Source organism: Miniopterus natalensis, chromosome 16, assembly GCF_054644295.1.
Source record: "Miniopterus natalensis isolate mMinNat1 chromosome 16, mMinNat1.hap1, whole genome shotgun sequence".
Lineage (NCBI taxonomy): Eukaryota > Metazoa > Chordata > Mammalia > Chiroptera > Miniopteridae > Miniopterus > Miniopterus natalensis.
In genome coordinates this window covers 35,857,240-35,882,405 of record NC_142096.1, presented here as the reverse complement: position 1 = coordinate 35,882,405, position 25,166 = coordinate 35,857,240, and the positions used below count along the sequence as shown (strand labels likewise).

The following is a 25,166-nucleotide window of genomic DNA, read 5'->3' as shown; positions in this document are numbered from 1 at the left end:
CAACAGAAGAATGTCAGCCTTTGCCCCTGTCCTCCAGGCTCCTTTACCCCTCCTCTGTAAGAAAGGGACCTTCTCCATGAACTCTTTGATCTTGGGTACATAATCCAAGACACAAGGCAGCCACCATCTGTGCATCTTTCAGATAAACCTCTTGTTTTCCCCAGTCAATCCAAGCCCACCTTGGTTAGTTCATTTTTTCATTGAACAGACACTTGCTGAGCCAAGCATAGTGCTAGACACGTGGAGTAAGATACAATCTGTTTTCTGTGTGTAAGTCAGACTATAAATATAAGATTTCAATATAATGTGTTAAATGCAGTTGGAAAAGAGAAAAGAGATGACCGTGGACTCCAGAAGAATCTAAGAGGGGGCTTAGCCCTATGTGCAGGTTCAGAGAAAGACTGAGAAGGGGATGCCTGATCCAGTCAGGGGAGGAAATCACTTTGCTAAGTCATTCATTGCATGGATGAAGCTACCCTTCCCTCAACTCACCCACATTTCTCATCCATCTTAGTTCTCAGCACACAGTTCTAGAAGTGCACATTTCACTACATAACTCCCAGACCAAACTATAAGCTCCATGGAGGCAGCAACCAGGCCTGCCATGTTCTCTGCTGTAGCCACAGCACCTAACGTAGTGCCTGGCACGTAACAGGCAGACAATCAATACTCATCACATTGAATAAAACATCTTTTGAGAACCTAATATTATGAAGGCCCAAGCTAGATAATGGTGATACAACTTAGACAAATATGCATAAAGAAGTAATTAACGATAGGAGTTGGCAAACGTAGATGCGAAATGAATGATGCAGATGGTAGAAGCTGGGTAGAGTGGCGTGCTCAGCTCAGTTCAATGAAATCCAGTCCAACAAATATGAAGCGTGTCTTCTATGTGAAACAAATGTTGTATGAACAAGAGAGGACACAACAATGAATTACAGAAAGGGAACTCTGGTGATCAACGTGTTAACCTAGAGGAGAGAACGCAAGTGCACAAAATGAAGGTCTGGAGAAATCAGAGGCTATGAAGGTCCCAGGGGCATCAGAACAGATTTCAGAAGGTGTTTAGTCTGCATCTGGAGTAAAGCACTTCCCTCAGGTGGTGGGAATGAAGTGGGGGAACGGATCATTCTAGGAAGAGAAAATCAGAAGCAAACAGGAAGGAGATGGGACTTGGGTGGTGGTTTTTGGAAGGTCCAGCTTGACAGTCATCAAAAGACCATGCTCAGGAGTAGAAAGAGCCCTGCCTCAGTACTCAGTGACCCACCGACTCTTCCAGGAACCTCCTGCATGGTCCTCCTCATGACCCAAGGCCTCAATCCCTAAGCTGAAACATCGATCTCTTTGTTTCTTTCAGCAGGGATGTGGCACAATCAAAGCTGCATCTTGAGAACATTGGAGGCACCTAAACATATGCTGCTTCTGTCTGCCCAATACCTCTGCTTCCTTAGAGAAACTTCCCTCCTCTGTTCCAAATGGTCCTAATAAGGCTGCCGTCAGGGTGGTCTCCCCACCCCAATCCTTTCTCAGGAGTGATAAAAAAGCCCTGTCATAAAAACCAAGCCCCCTGCAGTAATGGCTGGCCCAGGGGTGGGCACATGACTCAAGAAGGGCCATTGAGAATCCTCTCCTGCATTGATACACAGACACTGGGCAAGAGAGATCCTTTTTTAGCTGATGTTGCTAAACGAAGAGGAAATGGATTGGAAATATTTGTGTCCATCTTCTCTGCCCCAGAGAGACAGCCTGCTTGTGGCACGAAGCCAACGTATCGGGGAAGCTGAGCTGAAGGATGCAGATCGAGCCTGAGGACACGCTGTAACAGATGGCTGAGCGTCTGAACTTGGCTGGCTGAGTGAACGGTGGGCCCATCAGTAGAAATGCAGTAGTCAGGAGAATGAGCCGATAGTCAGAGAAAGATGGTATCGCCCCAAATGACCAAATCTTAGAGTTAGAAGAAATTATAAAGGGATTTGATTCAACCACTCATCTGATGATTGAATTGTTTTTTTCTGTTTTCCCCGTAAATTTCATTCTGCTGATGGTGTCACTCAGTCAACAAATATTGATTCAGCATTTGATCAGCTTGGGGAATAAAGCATCGAGGGCCTTCTTTTTAAGGAGCTTCTCACGTACTTGTGAGAAAAAGAAAAAACAAGTGATTATGAAACAATGAAACAGGGTCTCAGGACAGCTTTGGGGTACACTGTGAGATTAGGTAGCTAGAGAAGGGCTCTTGAAGTAGAGACTCACATGGTGGGAGGAAGTAAGCTACAGAGTCCTCTGGACAAAAAGACAAAGCAGATGTCACTGCGGTGGGGGAGTGCTTGACATGCATGGGACACCCAAAAGTAGAAGTGTGCAGAGGCAGGAGCCTGGCAAGGGAAGGTGTCACAGTAGTCAGTGGACAAAGAACAGGGGAGCTGCACCAGAAAGGCACTAGAGAGTTTTAAGAGAGGAATCCAGAGAAAAAGTACCTAAGAGATGATCTGATCCAGATTCCACCTGACGTGAAGATCGAGAAAGAAAGTAGAGAAAGTGAATAGGAATAAAAAGGAGTTCCAGGCAGGAGCCCTACAGGCCTGAGGCCACGAGGGAAAGGCGCCTGACCCGTCTGGAGGAGGGACAGTGGGCGGCGCGGGCACGTGGTGAAAGTCTTAGGTAAGCCTCGTGGACCAGAAGCCGCAACAGGGCGGGTGGAATCCTACTTTGTGGACTTGGATGTGAGGCCAAGGGGACAACCATCAGGTGCGCAACGGAGAGCCGCTGAAGGTTTGGGGAAAGGGAGGGGACCTCATCAGCCACCACAGAGCGTAACTGTATCTCACAGAGAAGGGAGAAGTTAGAGCAAACATGAGCTGGGGTGGCAGCCCCGGTTCAAACCCAGGCTGCACCCCCACCATGTCATCTTGGGAAACGACGCCAAAGGGGTGAGACCGGGGAAGAAACTCAGAAAGACGCCAGAGGGGCGTTCAGGGCTTGGTCAACCGCTTTATCCTGTAAGTAAAATGTTATCGGAGCACAGACGCACCATCGGGGGACACTCGTGCACACGACGGAGAGGCTGAGTGATTGCGACAGAGACCGTGCCCAGACCTGCAAAGTCTAAAATAATTACTATCTGGTCCTCTCCGGGAAATGCTCGCTGCCCTGTTCTACAGTCCTCCGGAATAAAACTTGATGTCACAGGACGGCAACTCTGCAGGAGGGGAGAAAAAAATAAACACAACTTCTTAATGCACACGTAACAACTTCGGAGAAGGGAAAGCTAATGGGATTGGCAATTCCCCAGGCCTGGGGGAAATATTATTTTCTCCTGGCAGACAGCCAATGGCAGTTTTATTGTGAGATAAAGGGGCCTGAGGCAGAAACGGAGAAATGCAGATGGGAGAAATGGGTAAACTGAAAACGCAGGGAGTCATGGAGACAGGTGCAGAGACTGGCAAAGGGAAACCGAGACAGAGGAGAAACACGGGCAGGAGGAAGGAATAAAGAAAGACAGTCCGAGGGAGGAACGGGAGATTTTATTTTATTTTTTTTTTAATTCTCACCCAAGGATATTTTTTCTATTGCTTTTCAGAGAGAGAGAGAGAGGGAAACATCAATGTGAGAAAGACACACTGACTGGTTGCTTCCCACAGATGCACCCTGACCTGGGCCTGCAAGGTTCAAGCCTGAAACCCAGGTCTGTGCCCTTGGCTGGAATCAAACCCGGGACCCTTCAGTCCAAGGCCCGAAGCTCTAACCACTTAGCCAAACTGGCCAGGGCAAGATTTAAATTTATATATAAAATATATTTGTATGTGTAAAATATATATTTTATATACATTTTATAAAATAATTTGTATGTGTATACAGGTGTATGCGTGTGTAATCTCTACTATCTATCTATCATCTATCTATCATCTATCTATCATCTATCTATCTTTTTATCTATGCTGGTGGCCCCCTCTGGGTTTTTGACAGAGTGTTAAAAAAAAAGTCCTCAACACAAAAAAAACTTCTTGGGTGGAAATGTCACAAGGCCATTTCTTCCTTCCAAACTGTTCTGAGGCAGGTAATCAGGATGTATTGACCCAGGGGTAACAGTGTTGACAGAGACCAAGACAAGATCAATACAAGGTCTCGATAGCAGAGTTTGCAGAAGGTTCAGTTAAATAAGAACAGGTTTCCCGTACGCTTTTATCAGAAATTTCCCTACAGGTTTATGAGACTTCCTTCCCGGTCTGTCTCTTTCTGAGCTTATAAAAGTGCTTTTAGGGCATATCTTACTGACAGCAAAGATCACAAATGGAAGCGATGAGTTTTTAAGCCCCACCCCCTGACACACACACAGAAAAACAAAGCTATTTCATGATTTTAGAGACAGGAAGAGGGGCCTATTATCCTAGAAAAGAAAATTCCGGCTGGCCTCAGGAAAAGTCACAGCCCCTGTTCAAGGTGCGCACCCTCCCCCAAGATCACAGTTTGGTGACTGCACGGTATCAGGCTTGACAGAGCTGGAAAAGGGCTCGGGATACAGGGGAGGAGAGGGGAATAAAGACAGTCCTTCTAGGCCGTTCTTTGCTTCTGCTCTGGGGTGGTGCAGAATGCCTGACATGAACGCAGGCCAACCAGGATTTGTGGTCCAGATCTCACGCATGCGAGCTGGTGGATCACCGGCCAGAAGTTCCTTGAACTCTCTCGGCCTAAGTGGCAGTTGAGGGACTGCAAATAGTTCTCTGTAGCTGTTGTTGGCAGTGCTTGTGGGGATATAGCAGGAGAGAGCCGTGACGGTGAACATATACAATAGCAACAATAATAACTACAATAGCCATCATTTACTGAGTGCTTCATTCGGGCCCCAAACTGCTTTAAATGCCTTAAAACATAAACTCATTTCATTTCATGACAGGCTGAAGTGAGTCATCACCATCATTAGCTCCATTGGACAACTGAGACTCAGAAAGGACGTTTGAAAAAGCCAACGTCTGAATCCAGCAAGCTCAGTTCCAGGGCCTCTACTCCTACCCACTCTGCTCTGTGGCCTCTGCAATGAGGCTGGAAGGGCAAGCAGGAGTGAGAACGCTGCGTCCATTTCTCAGGGCTGTCATAACAAATCACCACAAATTGAGTGGTTTAAAACAACAGAAATTCATTCTATCACAGTCTGGAGGCCAGAAGTTTAAAATCAAGGTGTGGGGAGGGTCATGCTCCCTTTGAAGGCTCTACTTAGGATGCTTCCTTGCCTCTTCCAAATCCTGGTGGCTCCTGGCAATCCTTCGCTTCCTTGGCTTATAGATGCATCACTCCAATCTCCCCTATCACATCACCTTCTAGTCTGTGTGTCTCACTTCTTCTTATAAGGACACCAGCCATTGGATTTGGGGCCCACTCTAATCCAATAACCTCATCTCAATCCTCAACTAATTACAAAGACCCTACTTCAAAATAAGGCCACAGTCTGAGGTTCCAGGGAACACTATCAGCCCACTACAGTCATGAGCCTATCAACTCAAACTTTATCTTACAGAGGCTGAAAAGAAAAAGAATTAGTATTTTTCAGCCAGGGATCCTTGGGTTATAAGTAATAGAAATTCAGCTGAAACCGGGCTTAAGCATAATAGGAATTTATGAACTGAGGTCACTAAAAAGCTTAGGTATAAAAAAAAAACCCCTCAGTCTTGCCTTCTTCCAGGTGCCCAGATTCCTCTTGTGTGAGTTTCCTGAAGCTGATTCATCTCAAGAGGTGGCAAGGTGGCTTCCACAGCTCCAGAAATAGGATCAATAGGGCAATGACCAAGTCCATGTGGCTTTTAGTTTATCTGTAGTTATTGGTGGAAGGTAGTTAATGGGGATTATATTCTATCTTCTCATCAATCCCAAATCAAGGAAAATTTCTTTTTCCTTAAATTTCTAACAAAAATCTCAGGAATAAATCTCAGTGGAGCAACTGGAAGCACCTCACTTCCTTTAATCACTGCAACCAGAGGATGGCAACACTCTAATTAGCCTGGGTACCTGCCCACCCCACTGGATCGCCCTTCATGTGGTTAAGTCAGGGATGGTTCCCCAAAGAGAAATTGGAATGTCTGACCAGAAGAGAGGCTTGGTACTGGGCAGGCAGAAACAACACATTGCCAATCTTAGATTCAAAAGAAGAAAGTGACAGGGTTCGATAAACTTCATTTTGCAAAAGAAGGCGTCCAGGTGCTTTTCATTACATTGAGCCTTACACCTCTAAACCAGTGTTTTGCAAAGCAAATGGGATCTGGCCGCAAGGTAGCACGGTGGTCAGGAACGCTTTACTCAGCGCTAAACTTATTCAGAGTTCTTTCAGGTTCACCCACATGTCACCCCAGGAAGACTGACTTCTCCTTGCAGGCATAATTACGACCACTATTGTCTCGGTCTACTCTAGCTCTATTGTACAAAGAGCCCTCACCTCAAGTGCATATAATTTATTCAGAGATACAGCCTCTATGACTTCCATGGGGGACTAAGAGGAATGAAATGACACCAGTCCCAAGGATGGACTTGGCTTAGAAGGAAGTCTGAAGAAGACAAACACTTCACCCCCTCTGAACATCAAAAACTGATTCTTTTCCCAGACTTAAATCTAATTAGGAGCAATGGAACAGGAATGAAGCAGTCAATCAGTCCTCCTGCAGATGACCATTATAAAAACTGGATTTAAAAATAAAAAACAAAAAACGATTTAAATACTTTAAAAAGCATCTGAAAGAAAAAGGTAGAGGATAGTTTAAACTTGAAAAATAAAAAACACAACTGTGAAGAAGAATTGGGAATTTGTGGCTTCTTGGCCTAAGGGTGCCCCACAACCTTCATGGCTCAAATGTAAAAGCCCAGTGCCTTTGTGGTCCAAGGTGCCAGAGCTCGGAATACAGGGCTATGTGAGCAAGTGAAAATTTAAAGAGGAATTCCTGGCAATGAGAGAAGCACAGAAGTAGTGAGATGCAAACACTAAGTATAAACTCTTTCCAAATCTCTGGCTGACTGCTCACCTATGCATGTATGGGAGAGAGGCAGAGGGGCAGCAGAAAGCATGCAGAGACCAGAAGGAGGTATGCTCCTTCAAGACAGAGCTAAAATGTGAGTTTTCCGTTTGTTTTAGTTAACTGAGTGCATTCCCACTTTTGTACAGCTTGGGTAGCAGAAAACTGAAGTCCTATGGGCTTGAAATGTCAGGAAACAGAACCTGAGGTTGGCAGACAAAGAAGAAATTAGTGGGGAAACCCTAGAAGAAGAAAAAGATGACTACTGACAGCGTGGGTCCTATTGCTGCCCAAATTATTGGCAAATAACCAAGTTATGCAGGCACGGGGGTGACCCCCAGGGAGCCAGGCTAAAAAAGGAACAGTGGAAAGCCATAAAAGAGAGCAAAAATATCAGGTACTCCATACTTTTGAATTCAGGCAGGTTAGCTGCTTACAGTAACAAAAATCCAATAATCCTCAGAAGAACACAATATAATGCAGAATTACTGTAATGTATTATCTATAATGTCCAGTTTTCAACCAAAAGTTACTATGTATGCAAAGAAAAAGAGGAACTCTAACTCAGAATAAAAAGTCAGGCAATAGAAAATGACATCTCATGGGAAAGAATATTGTCATCAGACAAAAGTTTCAAAATATGGTGGCAATGAATGATCAAATAAGGAATGAAGGACACAACCAGGGAATATGTAATACAAAGACAGATCAGTAGAAACTATCCAATTCAAACAACAAATATTAAAAACGTTGAGGAAAATAAACAGAGGCTAAGAGACCTGTGAGACAATATCAAGCAAGATCCAATATGTGTGTAAATAGAACCCAAAAAGAAGTAAAGAGCTAGAAGCAAGCGGAAAAGCTAATTGAATAAATAATGGCTCCAAACTTCCCAAACTGGGTCGAAAGCATTAAAGATCCCAAAAGATTAAAACACTCTTAGCAGAATAAGCACAAAGAAATACACTCCCAAAGACATCATAGAAGAATTTCTGAAAGCCAGAGATAAAGCTAAAAGCATGGAAACAGCCAGAGAAAACAGCACATCCCACTGGAGGCTAACGGAAGAGACGGGCATGTGATCAGAAACTGTGGATGCCAGAAGATGCTGAAAAACTACATTCAAAGTGCAACTAGAAAAAAGAAAAACTATCACTCAAGAGTTGTGCACCCTATTAGAGTCCTTCAGAAATGAAGGTAAAATAAAGACATTTCTTCTTGATGTCCCTTTACTGCCCAGACTTCGCTTTCCAGAACACTGCTGCACTGGACTTGTGACGACCAAAAGCTGAAGGGCAGCCTTCTTTTTCCTTTTACGGCCTCGTGCTTTCTCAGGTTTGGCTGAGCTTGTGGATTCATTGGTATAGACCTGATGTATATAATTTTCCTTATCATTATCTCCCTTTCCTCTCGGCTCTCATTGCAGTGTTTTCTGAAGGGCTGCTGATGTGGTAAAAGAATACTATTTTTTTAAAAAATATGTCTTGCCCGGCCAGGCGTGGCTCAGCTGTTGAGCATCGACCTGGGATCCAGGCGATCAGGGTTCGATTCCGGGTCAGGGCTCATGCCCGGGTTGCGGGCTCCATCCCCAGTGGGGGGCGTGTAGGAGGCAGCCGGTCAATGACTCTCTCATCATTGATGTTTCCATCTTGCTCTCTCCCTCTCCTTTCCTCTCTCTGAAATCAATAAAGATGTATTTTAAAAAATAAAAAAAAATAAAAAATATGTCTTTATTGATTTCAGAGAGAGGAAGGGCGAGGGAGAGAAACATTAATGATGAAAGAATCATTGATCGGCTGCCTCCTGCATGCCCCCCACTGGAGATCGAGCCCGCAACCCGGGCATGTGCCCTGACCGGGAATCGAACCCCGATCTCCCGGATCCTAGGTCGATGCTCAAGCGCTGAGCCACACCGGCTGGGCAGGACAACTATTTCTCAGTAATTGTTTTACATGAGTTACTAACAGTAAGGTTGTATGGAGGGTAAGGGAGTCAGCCTTCTCCACATAAACTCAGATCTCCATTTGGCTGGAATTAGCCTCAGGAACATTTGACCCGTACCGAGGCCTTTAGTTAGTGGCCAGCGCTTCCTGTGGACTTGGGAGTCAGAAAGGCCTAACTTGGAAAGCTTAGTCAGCCTTTTACCTGCTACGTGACACTGGCGGAGTTACCTCAAGTCTAGTCCTCTATTTCCTCATCTGCAATATGGAAGTTATAATATGCAGGACATCTCGCCATCCTGTCCTGAAGTAGCACACGTGAAACATATATATTTTACCTATTTTTTACTAATATATTTTATCTCTCCCACCAGAACATAAAATCCAGGAATGTGGGAACTTTCTTTTTGTCTGATTGCTCACTTCTATATCCCCAGCTCCTAGAACAATGGCCAAAGTATGATAGGTGTTCAATAAATATTGGTTGGAAACAGACATGTGTCACTAAATAAATGAATTGCCGGCAGAGAGCCTGGAATCCTCTAGAGGCTCCGTGAATGCTATTTCCCTGCCCTGTTATCCTTTCCTCCCACATTCAAGGAAACGCAGTTGCCAGTTACTGTGAGACTAAGTGCACAGCTCTGGGCTCATTCTCTTCCCAGTCAAAACAACATGATTATTTGGCCGAGTGAGACAGGAAATGACCAATAGCCACAACGAATGACACAGTCAGTCGCTGGCCAGGGACACAAAAGAACAGCTACTGTGCAAAGTAAGCAGCAGGAAGCCACAGGAATGTGGGACAGAAACACTTTTTAGTGAAATGTTAAATGAAATGATCCAGCTTGCCTTTCAGTTATTCTTTGATAAATCAGATGCTCACCACGCACCACTCAGCTGCGATTCAGTCAGAATGAATTCTCCCGGCTTCCACACCCACTTCTTCTGGGGAAAGGAAGAAGTCATACTCAACAAATATGAGATTAAAGCTCCTCTTCGAGGGTAGCCAGGGTCAAGATCACAGACCTCTTCCAGGACCTGACGAATGTTATGAATCCTCTGCCCAAAATACACACACACACACACACACATGGTTTGCATACACTTTTGGAGGTAGCAGGATCCCATGGGTTAGATCCACGGACCATGTGGTCTGAGGCAAAGTGCTCCATTTCACAAGTGAAAGTACCAGGGTACAGATGAACAACCAACCAGCCCAAGGTCATTTATAAGAAACAGCTGCGAACTAACCCCATATTTCCTAATATCAAGTCCCATGTTATCTTCACTACTTAATAGTTATTTTGATTTCCATAAGCAGCCAAAATATTTGTAGCTGCCTCTGATGAGTAAGGTATGTGACTCAGCCAGTTAATATCCATTTTGGTGGGGAAAATGTACAAGTAGAAAATAATGACATTAGGTTTTGTGCCTGAGAGGAAGGCAGATTTCATCGAGGCCTCTTAGTTGTGTGATCTTGAATGAGTTACTGAACATTTCTAAGCTGCTGTTTCCCTTGACTGGAAAACAGAAACTAAGAGTACCTACTTCCCAGGGCTGTTGCCAAGATTAAATAAGATAATGTGTGTGAAGCATTAGCTGTTATTAGTAGCATAGTAGTGCTTGTATAATTTTAAAGCAGTTTCCAAAATGAAAATACAAAATATTTTTAGTAATGCAGTACCATCGGGTTAAGTGTCTAGCTACCTATAGTAACAACTACAGTCAGTTCATGGGAGCTCCACTAATGTCTCTCCAGGGTGTAAGAGAAAGGCCAACCTGTGACAGCAAATCATAACACTCAGTAGAAAGTGGCTGCTTCTATCAGGCCAGACTAAATTAGTCTCCTATTAACAAATAATTCTCCACATCTCCAAGGCTTACAACAGTGAAGATTTATTTCTTATTCACACAAATTTCCCACTGTCGGTCCCACCTTGCCTGCACTCCAGGATACACTGCTGAGCAGACTACCTGGAACACTGCCCGACATCAATTCAGAAGATGTGACAATCCACATGCTATTTTCTTCCTGGTGGTGACATGCATCAGTTCCACTCACACATCACTGACCAGAGCAAGCCACATGGCCAGGCTGTATATCCATGGGATGGGGAAATAGAGTCCTACCCCCGAGAAATGCAATGACCACTTGTGAACCCTAATCCATCTATCTTGGCAGGTGGGAGCTGCTCTTTACAGAATGGACTGTCCTAAGTAATGGAATGTGACTATGGAGCTGAAACACTCGTGTCCAACGAAAATGATCAGTTGAGAAAATAAGAGTCCTCAGGTGAGATTGAACCAAAGCCAAGACCAAATCAAAATGATCCCAAAAAGGCAAACCTAAAAGAATTCATTTGGTAGAAAGACCATAGTCTGTATGGAAAGGGGGAGGCAGGGACATAAAATATAAATGTCACCCATCATTGCTCAGAAGGAAAAGAATTCTAATCCTTTGGCAAGAGCATCCTGGTATACTTGGCAAGCATGTCTTCACCATGGTGATTATCTGTAAGATGGGGTCATAATAATACAGACTTCTTAGGGTGGTCATGGGACCCATTAAATGAAATGATTGTGATGTGCTTAGCACAGTGCCTGGTCCATATGTGCTATGTGATCATTAGATGCTACGTTATATAGATATAAATATAGGTGCAGATACAGAGGCAGACATAGACATAGATGTAGACACATTTGCCATCACATCCAGGGTCTGGACCCTGCCAGGCTGTGAGCCTCAGACCCCCACTGGATCTGGTACCGCCCTCTGTCATGAAGTGGCATGGCCTAGGGCCCTCACACCTGTATTTTGTGCTTTAACATTTGCAAAATACACTCTCATCCATTTTTCCTATTTAATCCCAGCGGGTCCATGGAGCACAAGATCCCACAGCTGGTAAGCAGCCTGGCCAAACTCCAACACTGACTTCGCCTGAGCTTTGAGGCTCCAAATCCTGTGCTCTCTCTCCAATGAAATCCTGCCCGGAGCAGAGTTTTGGCACCTTCTTCCACCTCCCCCTCTCTATTTCTCACCCTCTCTCTCTGCAATAATTACTTCAAAGGGACAATATTTCAAAAATAATGATGCTCAGCTACTCTACTTTTCACTCAGGGTGTGTATCTCCCCTCATCTCTCTGGCATGTCCGACCCAGGACATGACTGGCTTTGGGTGGTTTTGGTCCCTGCTCTGGGCTCCATATGCCCTGGCACAGAAGGCTGAGCCTGACTTTCATTGTAACAAGGTTGCACTAATTAGCTGCCTTTGATTTTGCATATGGAGAGAGAATGCAAATGAATGCAAAGCAGTATGCAAATAAGCAGCATCCTGGCGTTCCAAAAGAACTAGCTTGCAATACTGATGTCATAACAGTGTATATTAATAGTCCATCTCACTAAGGCATGCAATTTTTCCAAAAGGGGCCAGTATCCGGGGTTTTCTTTTTTCTGGAATAATAGCCACTTTATATTGAATTTTAAGTTTATGATCCTTGACAAGACGTCTATTGGCCACAATGTTATGTTCTCTAGAGAAGATTCTCGTCAGCAATAGAGTTTGTTGCAAAGAAGCACAGGCTTGGAAGCTGAGCCATATAGATTGTGGTTCAAAGTCCTGCCCTTTGCCTGGGCAGGGACTTGACATAATCTCAGTCTCCCCAGCTGTAAAATGGGGTTAACTGGCTAACTCTTGGTGGCAACTAAATGAGATAATGTTTGAAGTCAGCTGGCATACAGCAGGAGCTCAGGAATTGTTCATTACCTTCTCCACATTCCTTCCTTCCTACTTTGAGAGACTAAGTCAGCAAATAATGGGGGCAGAGGGAGCTCCTCTCCTAATCCTTGCTGTCCCTGCATAGCTTGTCATTCTTCTTAATGCATCTTTCTAGTACAAAGCTGCGCCACAGCCCAATCATTTTTAGTAAAGACTATAGGAGCTCCCAGAGTCTTCCAAAAATGAGCTGACTCAGTCCTGCTCCCCTAAGTACCACTGAAAAATAGCAGCCAGTCTCACAAAGCCTCTTCCATCATCCAAGCTGGTGAATTCCCCCACTTTCAAGGTTTAGTTCAAGAATCACCATGCTGGAAGCCTCTCCTGAGGCCCCTGAGAGACAAGGGGCTCCCCTCTGGGCTCCCAGACACCCTGTGGCCCCTAAACAGCTATGCTCGGTGTGGCTTCCTTCCTAAACAGACTGGACTTTTCCTAAGGATAGGGGCTATTTCTGAACCATCTGTGTGTCCTTAGCCCATGGAACAGGGCCTGGTGCAGAGGAGTATAGGAAGGAGGGAGGGGGGAAGATGAAAGAAAGAAGCATCTTGACCCATTTGGCTAGAGCCAAGCGCGCGCGCACACACACACACAGTTCCCCACAACAACCCTGATGGAAATCAGACGTCAATTCTGGAAATATGTGAACACTTGAACTTGGGTCCCTGGCACCAAGTCCCTTCTCCACACAGAATGAGTCCCAAAGACACAAACCTACCCTCAGGCAGAGGTCTCCCTCCCAGACGGGCTTCTGTTCCCGGAACCAAGTGTCCCAGGCCGGCCTCGTCCTCTCTGGTTGAGCCTCTGAACGCTGACCTTGTATTGAGGGCTCTGTAGCCCGTGGCCGGAGCCTCCAGCCTGACGCCCGGCAACTGCGTGCGCAGCAGGAAGAGGGTGGGCGATCGCATGTGCGGGCACAGCCACGCGCGTAGGTGGGCACGCTCGGTGCGCGCACAGACCCACCTTCACACTACACAAACACACACTTCGAGGCAGGCACTTATAATGCTCACGGGCACCTCTGAGATTGGCGGTACCCCTGTCTATGGTTCCAAACGCCCAGGCAGGGCGCACAGGGATACGAGCAGGTGCTCCCGAGCGCAGGGTGCACACGCAGCCCCGGGGTGCGCGTCCAGCCTGCCTGCCGAGCCCACGCGGGGCCTGGGCTCGTTCCACCCTCTCAGGGCTCACTCCGAGGAGCCTCCCATCCTCCCCCAGGGGCTGGTAATGAATGAACCTCGGGGCCAGGGGGCAGAGCTGTCAGCTGAGTGACACCTACAGAGGGGAACCTAGTTTCTCAGGATGGCTCCCTATCATTTTCTCAGGGTCACTCTGGAAGGAGTTGTTCTCACTTTGCAGGGGAAGAAGCTGAGAGATGAAGTGAGGCGCCTAAGGTCACGCAGCTACGTGGCCACACAAATGCATGTCCCAGGAACCGGAACCGAGGCCGTGCCACAGCCGCCCTGGCCCGGGCCCAGGTCCACCGCTCCAAGCCTTCTGCTAAACAAGCTCGAAGAACAAATCCAAAGATCTGGGGTAAAACTTCTCAGCCCCAGAGGGCTGTGGCACCTCTCCGCAGGGGCCCGAGGGAGGGGCGCGCACTGCCCTCCCCGGGGTGGGTGAGATCAAAGGTGTCATCTGCCCGCAGCTCACCCAAAGCTCCAGGGAAAGAGGACAGGGCAGAGGCGGAGGAAGGAGGGAGGAATGGGAGAAATAGAGAGTGAGAGAAGGGAGGGAGGCAGGCGGGCAGGCGGGCAACCTAGCTCAGAGCAAGAAAGAGGGGTTCTCCATGGAAACAGAAGTGCCTGTTTGGCTGAAGATGCCATAAAGAGGGAAACTGTAAATCCTGCTCCGCCAGGAGGCAGGGATGATTGCTCTGGTTTGGCAGCTGAATTCAGAAAGCACCCCCATCGATCACTGGCGCCTGCGGCTCCCGCCTATGCCAGGTGCTGAGGGGACAATTTAAAAAGGCAGGCTTCACACACCTGGCTGTATCTTAAGCATTTCTTTTAGCCAAATAATATTCAGGGATCATTTTATCTCTTCCTCCACTCTCGGCTTCAGAGAAAAGGGCAAGAGGGAGGGAGGGAGGGAGGGAAGAACAGAGGGACATGGGCAAAACTGGCACCTGCCTTGACACCAGGGAGGGTCTTTCATCCAGGCAAAGGTGCTAGAGATCCGTGGATTTTAATCTGAGACTCAGCAGCCCTTGCATCAAGCAAGGGGACCTGGGAAAGCTCCTTAGCCTCTAACCCCTAGTCTGGGACTGAGAGGTAGTTTATGCCCAGGCCTCCGGGGGGCCTTGCAAAGACTGTTTCTAAAGAACTCGACAAAGGGTCAGGTGCCCAGCAAGCACATTTGAAACTCTGTTCCTTCCTTCCCCACTTGTGGCGCTACTGTTGAATAATAATTACCTTGAAACGTAGTAGCTTAAAACAACAACACTTATCGTCTGACAGTTTCTACGGTTCAGGAGTTTAGGAGGGGCTTTTTGGGGTGCCTTTTGCACTCGGGCCATTCCACAAAGCTGCTTGAGTGTCCTCACAACATGGCCACTGGCTCCCCCAGGGCCCATGATCCAAGAGAAGGCAAGGAGGGAACCAGCCTGGGAAGTCACACATTATCACTTCCTCCATACTCTATTTTTTGCAGGTAAGTCTAGCCTGCACTCCAAGGGAAAGCAATTAGATCCCATCTTTTGAAGTGGAGAATGCTGAAAAATTAAGGACATATTTTTACACCACCACAGGGGCTCTCAGTAACGGTTTTGGAAAGCCGTGGATCACTATGACACTGCTCCACACCCACCTGTCCACCTGCTCATACCTGCCTAACTGAGAGACCACCAGGATGTGTCTGAAACCTGTCTCAGCCCTTAAAAAGCAGGAATATTTACTTAAGTTAAAGTAGTATTTGTCATGAAACAACATGAACATTTATCCCTTTAATACTTTATAATAACATCTTTTGCATTTGTAAAAACACTTTATCTTTTCACAGTCCTTAGAATTCATTTGATTGCTCCTGAAACCATGGGAGGGAGATCCAAGGGGTATATTACCCCATTTAACAGATGAGGAAACTGAGGAACATAAGGCTTAGAATGTCTGCATTAAGAATAGCTAGCATTTATTTACCACCTCCAATGCACAGAGACCGCATTCATTTATTGGGGCTTTGAGGGGGGTTCTCAACAGGCAGGTATAGCTCAAGACTAATTATTTTGTTTTGCAACACAATGTTAAAGACAATTACTTTTTTTAATTTGAAAGCTTTTATGCAGGGCACATGCACACATCTCCATGGTCCTTTCTGCCCACTGTCTTCACCAGGCCCATTTCCCTGGCCTCCGAAGGCATATGAATTCAGGGCCCTGGTTTGTATGTAACAGATTACAGGATCTTCAAACAATCCTGTGAGATCATCTCTAGCTGATGGGAAACTGAGGCTCAAAGACTTGCCATGGGTCACGCAGCTGCTACACTGCAGCACCAGGTATCCAGTTCAGGTTTGATTCCCAAGTCCGTGCTGTCTCCATGGAGCATGGAGAAGAGGCCCCAGAAGGGTGCCTTCCTGACCCCTCCCCCAGGGTTCTAAGCCCCCACCCCAATCTCAGAGCATCTCCTGAAATCCCGAGGGTGCCTGGCCACCTGTCATCCCCTGCACTGTCAGTGGGCACATTCCAAGAGGAAACCAGTCACATTATTCTGAAAAACCAGTCTCTTGGGTGGCTCCCACAAAATACCAACAGTTAACATCTATCGCGTGCTTACCATGTGCCAGGCCTGGAGCTAAAGGGATTTACCTGCTTTATCTTATTTGGTCCTTACAACATGCAGGAGGCGAGGCACCCTGGGTGGGTAATTTGAACTGGGTTCAGCTAGGAAGCTTTTCTGCTCCAAGTGGTACTGGCTGGACTCATTCATACATTTGTAGCCAACTGGTGGTCAGCTGGGGGCCGCTGGTCCCAGATGGCCTCACTCACATAGCTAGTGGTGGGTGTTGGCTGGTGGCTGAGTCTCTCTCTCCATGAGGCCTCTAGGAGGCTAGTGCAGGCTTCTTCACATGTCAGAAGTATTCCAATAACAAAGGCAGAAACTACAAGGCTCTAAAACTCACTCTGAGTCACCTTTGCCACATCTATTGGTCAGAACAAGTCACAAAGCCAGCCTAGATGAAAAGGGGTGGAAAAACAGGTTCCAGCTCAGGATGGAAAGGCAACAAAGGGGCACTACATAGCGGGATGGGAGGATTCTGCGGCCATGGAACAATCTACCACACTTGCCACCACTGTAAGTGGCCCCTTCCCTTCCTTCAGAATCCCCACTGTACCTTCTGCTGACTACTGGCACCCTGGCTGGCATAATGCATAACATTTTTATGACATCATATTATACCTATCCTTCAGACTGCTTTTTATGTAGAACATTACGTTTTTGAGATTCATCTATATTTATCGCATGTAGCTCTAGTTCATTTATTTTCACTCTCACATAATACTCTTTGTATACGTTTATTTTGTCCAGTCTCCTGTGGGTGGACATTTAGCTCAGCAGTTTTGTGCTATTACAAATACTACATTTCTCCTTTGCACATGAGCATTCTCTAGGGAGTATAATTAGGAGTAAAGTTGCTATCATGTAATGCTGCCAAATTACTCTCTAAAGTCAATATGGTCTTTAGTAGAACAAATAGAATTTGAGAGCTTAACAAAGTTGAAAAACTGGGCTCACTTTACATTATGCAATTAGCTGTGTTTGGAAGAACCGTAGCACTGTCTGGTTGGAACGAACCTCCCACCCAATATAAGAATCCTTTCAACGGTGTTCCCAGGAGATGGTCAAACAATCCTTGCTTGAACTCTTGAAAATACAAGGGGAAGCTTGTTGCTTTTACTGTGATTCCCTCTGCAGAGCAAGAATGATTTTGGAAAAATAACCCTTTCCTTTTGCAGGGCAGCCGCAGCCCAGGGTGTGAGGCCAAAGGACGAGGGATGAAGAAAGCGGTAGCGGAGGCTGCGGTAGGTCACAGAGGGACCGCTCGTGCTTTATCCTGAAGGGGGGGATCACAAAAGGAAAGCGAGCAGGAAAGAAGCAAGTTCAGACTGGGTTTTTTAAAAGTGATTCTACCTACAGGGTTCGAAACGGAAGCAGAGGAAATAGTTACAGTGACCCCGAATGGAGATGGTGACGCCCAAGTGAAGAGATAGTAAGGATGGAGACAGGAATGTGAGCCAGTGCTTGAGACTGCAATCTGGCATAAAATTAGGACTGGATGAAAGAAGGTGAAGAGATTAGCCAAAGAACATATATGCATGGCCCATGGACACAGATAACAGTGTGGTCATGACCAGGGGGAAGGAGGGCAGGAGCTGGCTGGAGGTGGGTAAAGGGGGAGGGGGAATGGGGACATCTGTAATAGTATCAACAATAAATAAATAAAATAAAATTTTTTAAAAAACCTGCCACATGACCGCAGACGGATGAATGGGTCAAGATGTGGGACATGGATACGATGGAATATTACTCAGCCATGAGAAGATGGAATGCTGCCATCTGACAACATGATTGGATCTTGAGGGTATCACTACAGGTGAAATATGTCAGATGGAAAAGACAAAAACCATAAGATTTCACTCACATGTGAAACAAAAATCATAAAAGTAACAGATGAACCAACAATACAAAATAAAACAAACTCATAGATTCAGACAACAGAATGGTGGTGAGCGAAGGGGAAGGTGGTGGTCAAAGTGTGAATTGGGTAAAGGGGGTCAAAATAGTAACGGAAGGAAACTAGACCTTTGGTGGTGAGAATGCAATAAAGTGTACAGATAACTGAATTATAATGTTGTGCACCTGAAATTCATATATTATTATTCATATAATATTACTAACCAATATTACCTCAGTAAGTTTATTGACCAATGTTAATATTATTAACCAGTATTAATATTATATTACTCATATAATATTATTAACCAATAATATTGGAAAAGACTGCCATATGGTAGTTACTTGCCATGTTACCATAGACAGTCATTTGGAACACCCCCGGAGTCTCCCCCACTGGCCAAGCTGGTTCAGGGGAAGGTCCTTACACTAAGCTGGCAAAAGCTAGAATGATGAATGGACAGGGACCAAGCATGTCGAAAGAGAGATAATTAGATAGGAAAAAAAACCTCCCTTCCCTATCCCTATAAGAACCACGGGCTTGAGCAGGAAGGGGAGATGATCTCTGAGACGGGAGTCCACCATTCTCCCAGGTCACACAGCACCTGAATAAGCCTCTTTCCTTTTGCACCAGCATCTGTCTCACGACTATAGCTTTTGTTGCAGCAGGCAGCCAACCCTGCAATTTTTAGTTACAGCCATGCTAACATCTTGAGCATTTGTTCCTTAATCTAAAAACCAAGGGTAATAATTATACCCATTCCATAGGGCTGGTTTGAAGACATTGCCAAATATCTTCTGGGGGCCAAATTGTCACCTGTTGGGAACCACTGCTCTACAAAAGAAAGGGAGAAAAGATTTAGGGGTGGGGGGCAGCTGGCCACCTCTGTAGGAGAAAGGAAATTCAAGCTAATAGCTTAGCTCAATTCCTACTCTCCACTGGAAAATGAGCTCCCTGAAGGCAAGGGTCTTGTACATTTTGTTTATTGCAGAACTCCCACCCCTGCTCCCTCCCTCACACCTAGAGCAGCACCTGACATCCAGATGACACTCAATGCCATACATAGTTGCCAACTAACTGAAGTGCTCTGTAGACTGGACCAACAGTCACCTTTCAAGTATACCTCAAGTGCTTTCCATGAAGCAAGCTCTGTGCTTATAAAGGATGCTTTCCCTCCCTGTTTCAGGAAATATTAATGATGATGATGATGATAAAAGGTCAAACCCACTGGAAGAAGGAAATTTCATGACATCTGCCCACCAGAATCCCCACCTCTGGAGGTGCTGAGAACCTGGCATCCAAAGGAGAGAGATTCCAGCTCAAGCTGCTGTACCCTGCTGCTGATTTCATCTTCCTGAAGGGGCCGCAGACGCCAGAATGTTGCAGACCCCCCTGCCATGCCTGACTCAAGCCACTGCATTCTCTGAAGAAAGACCTAATTATGCCGGAGGCAGCCACCTGCAATTCTCCTTCACTAAGTGAGGCACCATGGGGTTTTAATTCTCCCCTTCATTTCAGAGGCTCCCGTCCCTTCTTTTAAGTACCTCCCTCCTCCTAGCTCTGACATTCCTGTCAACATCATGGGCTTGAGGATGCAGTGACATTATGGTTGCCATGGATTAATCTCACAGCTGTATTGATTTCTCGGTTACATCTGCCCCCAAAAGGGCCACAGAGAATCAGCCTCTCAGAGTCTGGAAAGATAAAAAAAAGAGACATAAGTGGACATTTTTCTCCTTTTGGGAAATAATAACTACAAACAAATTAGTGTTCAAGCCCACATTCAGAAGGGTTTATTACAAGAGACCATGAAATATAAGCACAGCAGTCTAGACGTGTAATGTGCGATGCAGAGGAAACCGAATGCCGAAATAACCTGGAAAGAGCCTGCAAGGACCTTTAAAGGGGCAGGCAGATTAGATATGTAATGAAAAGACACTTACTAGCTACCTGTAATTAAAATCTGTGAGCCACATTCCCTCACCTGTGACGTGGAACTAAAAATATCTACCTGCAGGATTACTGTGAAGAAAAAATGATACAACAGGTACGAAAATACCAAGCAAAGCCTCTGCCACATAGTGAAATCTCAACTAATATGATTTTTGATTCATCGGGGGAGAATATTGTATACTCAAACCTATGTGTGGTTTTAGGCATGACGGCTGATTAGTAAAAATTGGGATGGCTTTGGAACAACGATGTATAAATATTATTAGAAACAAAAGAAAAATGTCCAAAATATCGTATGCAGTCCCTCCACATAAACAGGCAATAGCCCTTGTGTCCCTTTAAGGAGGTCCTGGGGGATGCAAGCCAGACTTGGCCCTTCCAAACCTCACCATCTGTACCACGTTCTCCCGTAAGCCCATCACCAGCTCAGAAAGTTCTATCCTGGCCTGCCCTGGGGAGAGCAAACCTCCCACCCTCCCACCCCCAAGAGGCAAGAAACCAAACAACTGCAGAAGATGAGACAGAAAGAGGGTAGATCACGCTCTAGAGCCACCTTGCTAAGCAAGACCAGAGCTCAGCTGCCAAAAAAATCCAACACACGAAAGAAGGGCCTAAGGGACTGTTTTGGCCACATGTTGCCATCCACCCCAGTAGACTAGTGGGACAATGTTTTGACTCCAGATTGTCCTCTCTAAGATACTGGCCAGTGAAGAAGGGCCCCTTCCTTGCTTCCTTCCCTCCTCTTCCTCCCTCCTCGGTTTCCAGGCACTGCTTTAGGCACGGGGGTTCCAAGAGACCATGAGACACACTCTGAAGTGCGTCAGCAAACATGGAGTTGAGCAGTTCTTGATGACCCTGGGCGTGGCCCAAGGAACACAGGTGCACCTTCAGAGAACAACCCCTGCTGTCATTTTAAACTTCGTCAAACAGGACCAGGGAAAGCCTTCTGGTTCGGAAACAGGCAAAATGCAGATATGCCTTAAAAGTGGCCTTCCCCCAACCAGACCTTTAGGTGATATGAATTCAGAGTGATTTGGTTTCACGCAAGTGAAAGTGTCCTGGGTGAGTACCTACAATGTACTAGGCACTGGGGACAGATTCCAAAATGAGCAACATTCACGTATTCATTCAGCAAACATTTATTAAGCTCATACTATGTTCCAGCCATGACATTAGGAACTGGGTTCAAAGTAGTAAACCCTGTGGGGAAAGGGGCACCTTTACTGCTCTCAAGTTCACAGAGATACAGAAGAGTAAGTGGGCCTTTGAAACAGGAGTGGGAAATCCAGTGGGAATGGCCAGCAAGGGCTGACTGAGCTGAATATACAGGTTGAATCTTTATGAGCTCAGCAAAAACTTTGTTAAATAAATGAAGGGCTAAGTATGAATGAATGAGTAGATGAGAAAGAGGAACTTCTAAGCAGAAGGAATATCAAGTGTAAAAGCAAAGACACCTGCAAGACCATCAAAACTGTCAACAAGTAATTTGGTATGGCTGGTGTGTGCAGCAGTAGTGAGGTAATGACAAGAGTGATAATCATACCAAAAACATCGCTGGCATTTCTTGAGTGTTTTCCACGTGCTTCGCACTGTTGAAAGGGCTTTGGGTGATTTATTTCATTAAAAATTCACATTATTAGTCCCACTGTACAGATGGGAAAACTGAGGTATAGAGAAGCTAATAATTCTCCCAAAGTCCCCCAGCCCACAAGTGGCAGAGCTGGGATTCAAACCAATGCGAGTCTTCACACCACCGCTGGGTCTTGGAGGGAGCTTGGCACTTCGTAGGACGGTTTCCAGATTCAGTCTTGCTGCTGCTGAAGAGGCCGGTAAAGGATGCCACAGTCTTTGCTCTTGAACTTCCCACATTCTACAAGGAGAGGCAGGTGTGGCCAGAGGCCCCCGAGTCTACAGAGGCCTTGAGAAGTGCCGGGCCAAGGGCACCAAGAGGCAAGGGCTCCAGAAGGAGGGCAAGCTGAACAATGACTGATGGATGAAGGCTTCATGGACTGGTGTCGTTTGAGTCTGGAGGGAAGAGAGGGAATTCAGGCAGATGTCAGAGTATATAAAGGCACGAAAGCTGGAAACTACAGATGTGTGAGGAAGCTGCATTTGGAGCAGTCTGGAGCAGCAGGGCCAGGTGGCAAGAAAAGCATCTTTTCCACTTGGAGCTTGTCTGTGGTCCTAAGTCCAGGGTTTGGGCACTGGAGAAGCAGTAGCCAGAGGTCTGCTCAAATGTTGGAGATGAAGGCCCTGCGTTGCAAAAGACGGTGGAAATAAAACTCATGCAAGAAACCACCGGAGACACTCTGGGAGTTTTCTAAGTGCTTGTCAGCTGTTAAGCTAAGCACCTGGGCCTCTAAAATGGTGAAGGCTGCTGGCAAAGAAGGGGCTGCTGGACACAAGAAATATCTCTTTCCTCTACTATTTTCTCATTTTTTAAGGGGGAAAAAGTCTCGTGACATTAGCTAATATGAGAAAGCCCACTAAAAGCACCTGGACCAGAGAAAAGGAAAGAGATGAAGGAGGGAAGCCCCTGAGATCAAGTCCTAGGCTGGTCCTGACCAGCTGTGTGCTCATCAAGCCATCTGCTCCTCCTGGGGAACACATTTCCCAGCCTCCCTTGCAGTTAGTTTGGGGCCATGTCACTGAATTTTGGCCAATGGAGTGTGAGCAAGGGAAAGCTACTTCGTCTAGCCCTTTAAAACATCCCATGTGACCCTCTGCCCTCTTTTAACTCCCATAGTGACTCTGGATTCCCACATGCTCCAAATGGTTCATGGATGGAGAACCATCTCACCCCAGTAGGACTGTGACCTGAGTGGGAAATACATTCAATTTGTGAATCCGCTAACACTTTAGGGTTCCTGTCATTTCAACAGTGATTCTCCAGGATTTTAATGGCACGATCCACGACCCTACAGCATCAGCTTCACCAGAGAACTCGTTTAAAATGCAAATTCACCAGCCCCACCCGGGACCTATGAATCAGGAATTCTGTGCACAGGGCCCAGAAATTGTCTTCAGGTAATTGTGATGCAGCTAAAGTTTGCACACCACTGGTTTATTCTAATACACTACCGTGTGGCTTTCAGTTTGGAGCCTCAGTCACCGCTCTGTCAAACAGGGTGAACACCTCCCCTTGCTAGATTCCTGTGCAGGTTAAGTGATGCTACATCGTGTGATGTGCTTAAAGAATCTAGCTCAGTAGCTCACACATGGTCAATGTGCAATCGGAGCCAGGTGCCCTGGGAGAGCCAGAGAAATGGAAGGTGGGACTCCTGCCTCCTGCCTCTAAGATGTCCCCAGTGACCCTGCCCCCCAGCATTTAAGTCCTGGTATAATCTCCTCCAGTGTGTGGGGTGGACCTGGTGACTCATAGCTATTGAAGGGAATATGCTAGGGCCATGCTCCCTCCAAGGCTCAAGGGGAGAATTCTTTGCCTCTTCCAGCTCTGGTGGCCCCAGTATTCCTTGGCTTATGGCTGCATAACTCCAGTCTCTGCCTGTCTTCACATGGCCTTGTCCACCTCTCTGTTCCCCTGTCTCTTGTAAGTACACTTGTCATTGGATTTAGGGCCACCCAGGTAATCCAGGATGATCTCATCTCAAGGTCCTTAACGTAATTACATGCGCAAAAACCCTTTTTTCCCAATGAGTTCAGATTCACAGGTTCAGAGATGGGACATGTCTTTGTGGTGGTGATGGCAGGGATTGGGGAGGATGTCACCATTCAGTCCACTACAGTACCCAGAGAAAGGGACAGGTGCTGTTCAACATTAACTCCACCTCACCAAGACACCGAAGGTAGTTCTTCCACAAAGTACACATTTGACCCAAGTCTGTTACACAGAAAGGCAGCGGAGCATAGGATCTAAGTGGCTGCCTTTAGAATTAGCTGAACCTCTATTCATGCCTCAACCACTCACAAATGATGTGACGTTAGGCAAATTTCTTAACCTCTCTGAACCTCAGTTTCCTCCTGTGAGCATTTTAATAATACCTATCTCATGGGGTTATTATGGGCAGTCAGTGCGAAACACCTGACCACATCTGGCACCAACAAGGATGCAAAGCACAGACACGGTGCCTGGCAGGCAGGGGTGCTCAGTAAGGCCTCGCCTTCTGACCAGCGTGCTGATGGTTGGAGTCACTGTGCTTCCCACTCTCACAAAACCTCCCAGACCTTTGCTCTGACTGCCACAGGGACCCCGTCCCCTGGGCACCCGGAAGGCCTCCTTTGGGACAGCTGTGGTGTCCCAGGCTGCCCTCCCGCCGCAGGCCCCTTCTTTCCTACTGCCTGGCTCGCTCCTCCGGCGATGCCTCCCAGAGCAGGGCTGGCAGTGCTTGGCTGGGCCCCTCATTGTTATTCCTGGCATGAGGTAATCTTGCCAGCATCCTCAGAGGCCCATAAAAATACCCGCAGTTTGTCTTTGGTTGGAGCAGCTCAGAGCCCCGTGGCATCCTCTGAGAAGATGGTGCTCCCGACTGCGTGCTGGGAGCGGTTGCTTCCCAGGATGGCCTGGTATGTGCAGGATAGAGCGAGCATGAACTGAAGTAACCCAGCCGGGCATGGGCTTGAGAACCACGTCCTCCAGGCTGCCAGGGGGCACAAGGCTTGGTGTGTGGAGAGATTCTGCCTGGGATGTTTGGAAGTTGATGCTCTGAATCACACACAAGTGGTTCTGCATTTCCACTGAGTCACTGTGTGACTCTGGGCTTCTCACTTAGCTTCTCTGTGCTTCCGTTTCTGCCTCTCTAAAACAGAGCGGATAAATAACATCCTCCTTGAAGGGCTCAGAGAGGTCTAAAAGGGATAAATTGGCACAGACT

General features: G+C 46.5%; 1 long non-coding RNA gene across 9 annotated transcripts in view; it reads right to left on the bottom strand.

Annotated features, from left to right (window-relative positions):
- LOC107539542 (uncharacterized) overlaps window positions 1–25,166 on the bottom strand; it is a 301,088-nt gene that overhangs the window by 69,037 nt on the left and 206,885 nt on the right. Inside the window, exon 7 of one of the 9 annotated variants that reach the window (XR_015715803.1) lies at window positions 2,848–3,202. The exons of 6 other annotated variants lie outside the window; for them this stretch is intronic. This is a non-coding gene — a long non-coding RNA (uncharacterized LOC107539542). 2 more of the 9 variants (XR_015715796.1, XR_015715802.1) reach the window with 2 other exon arrangements.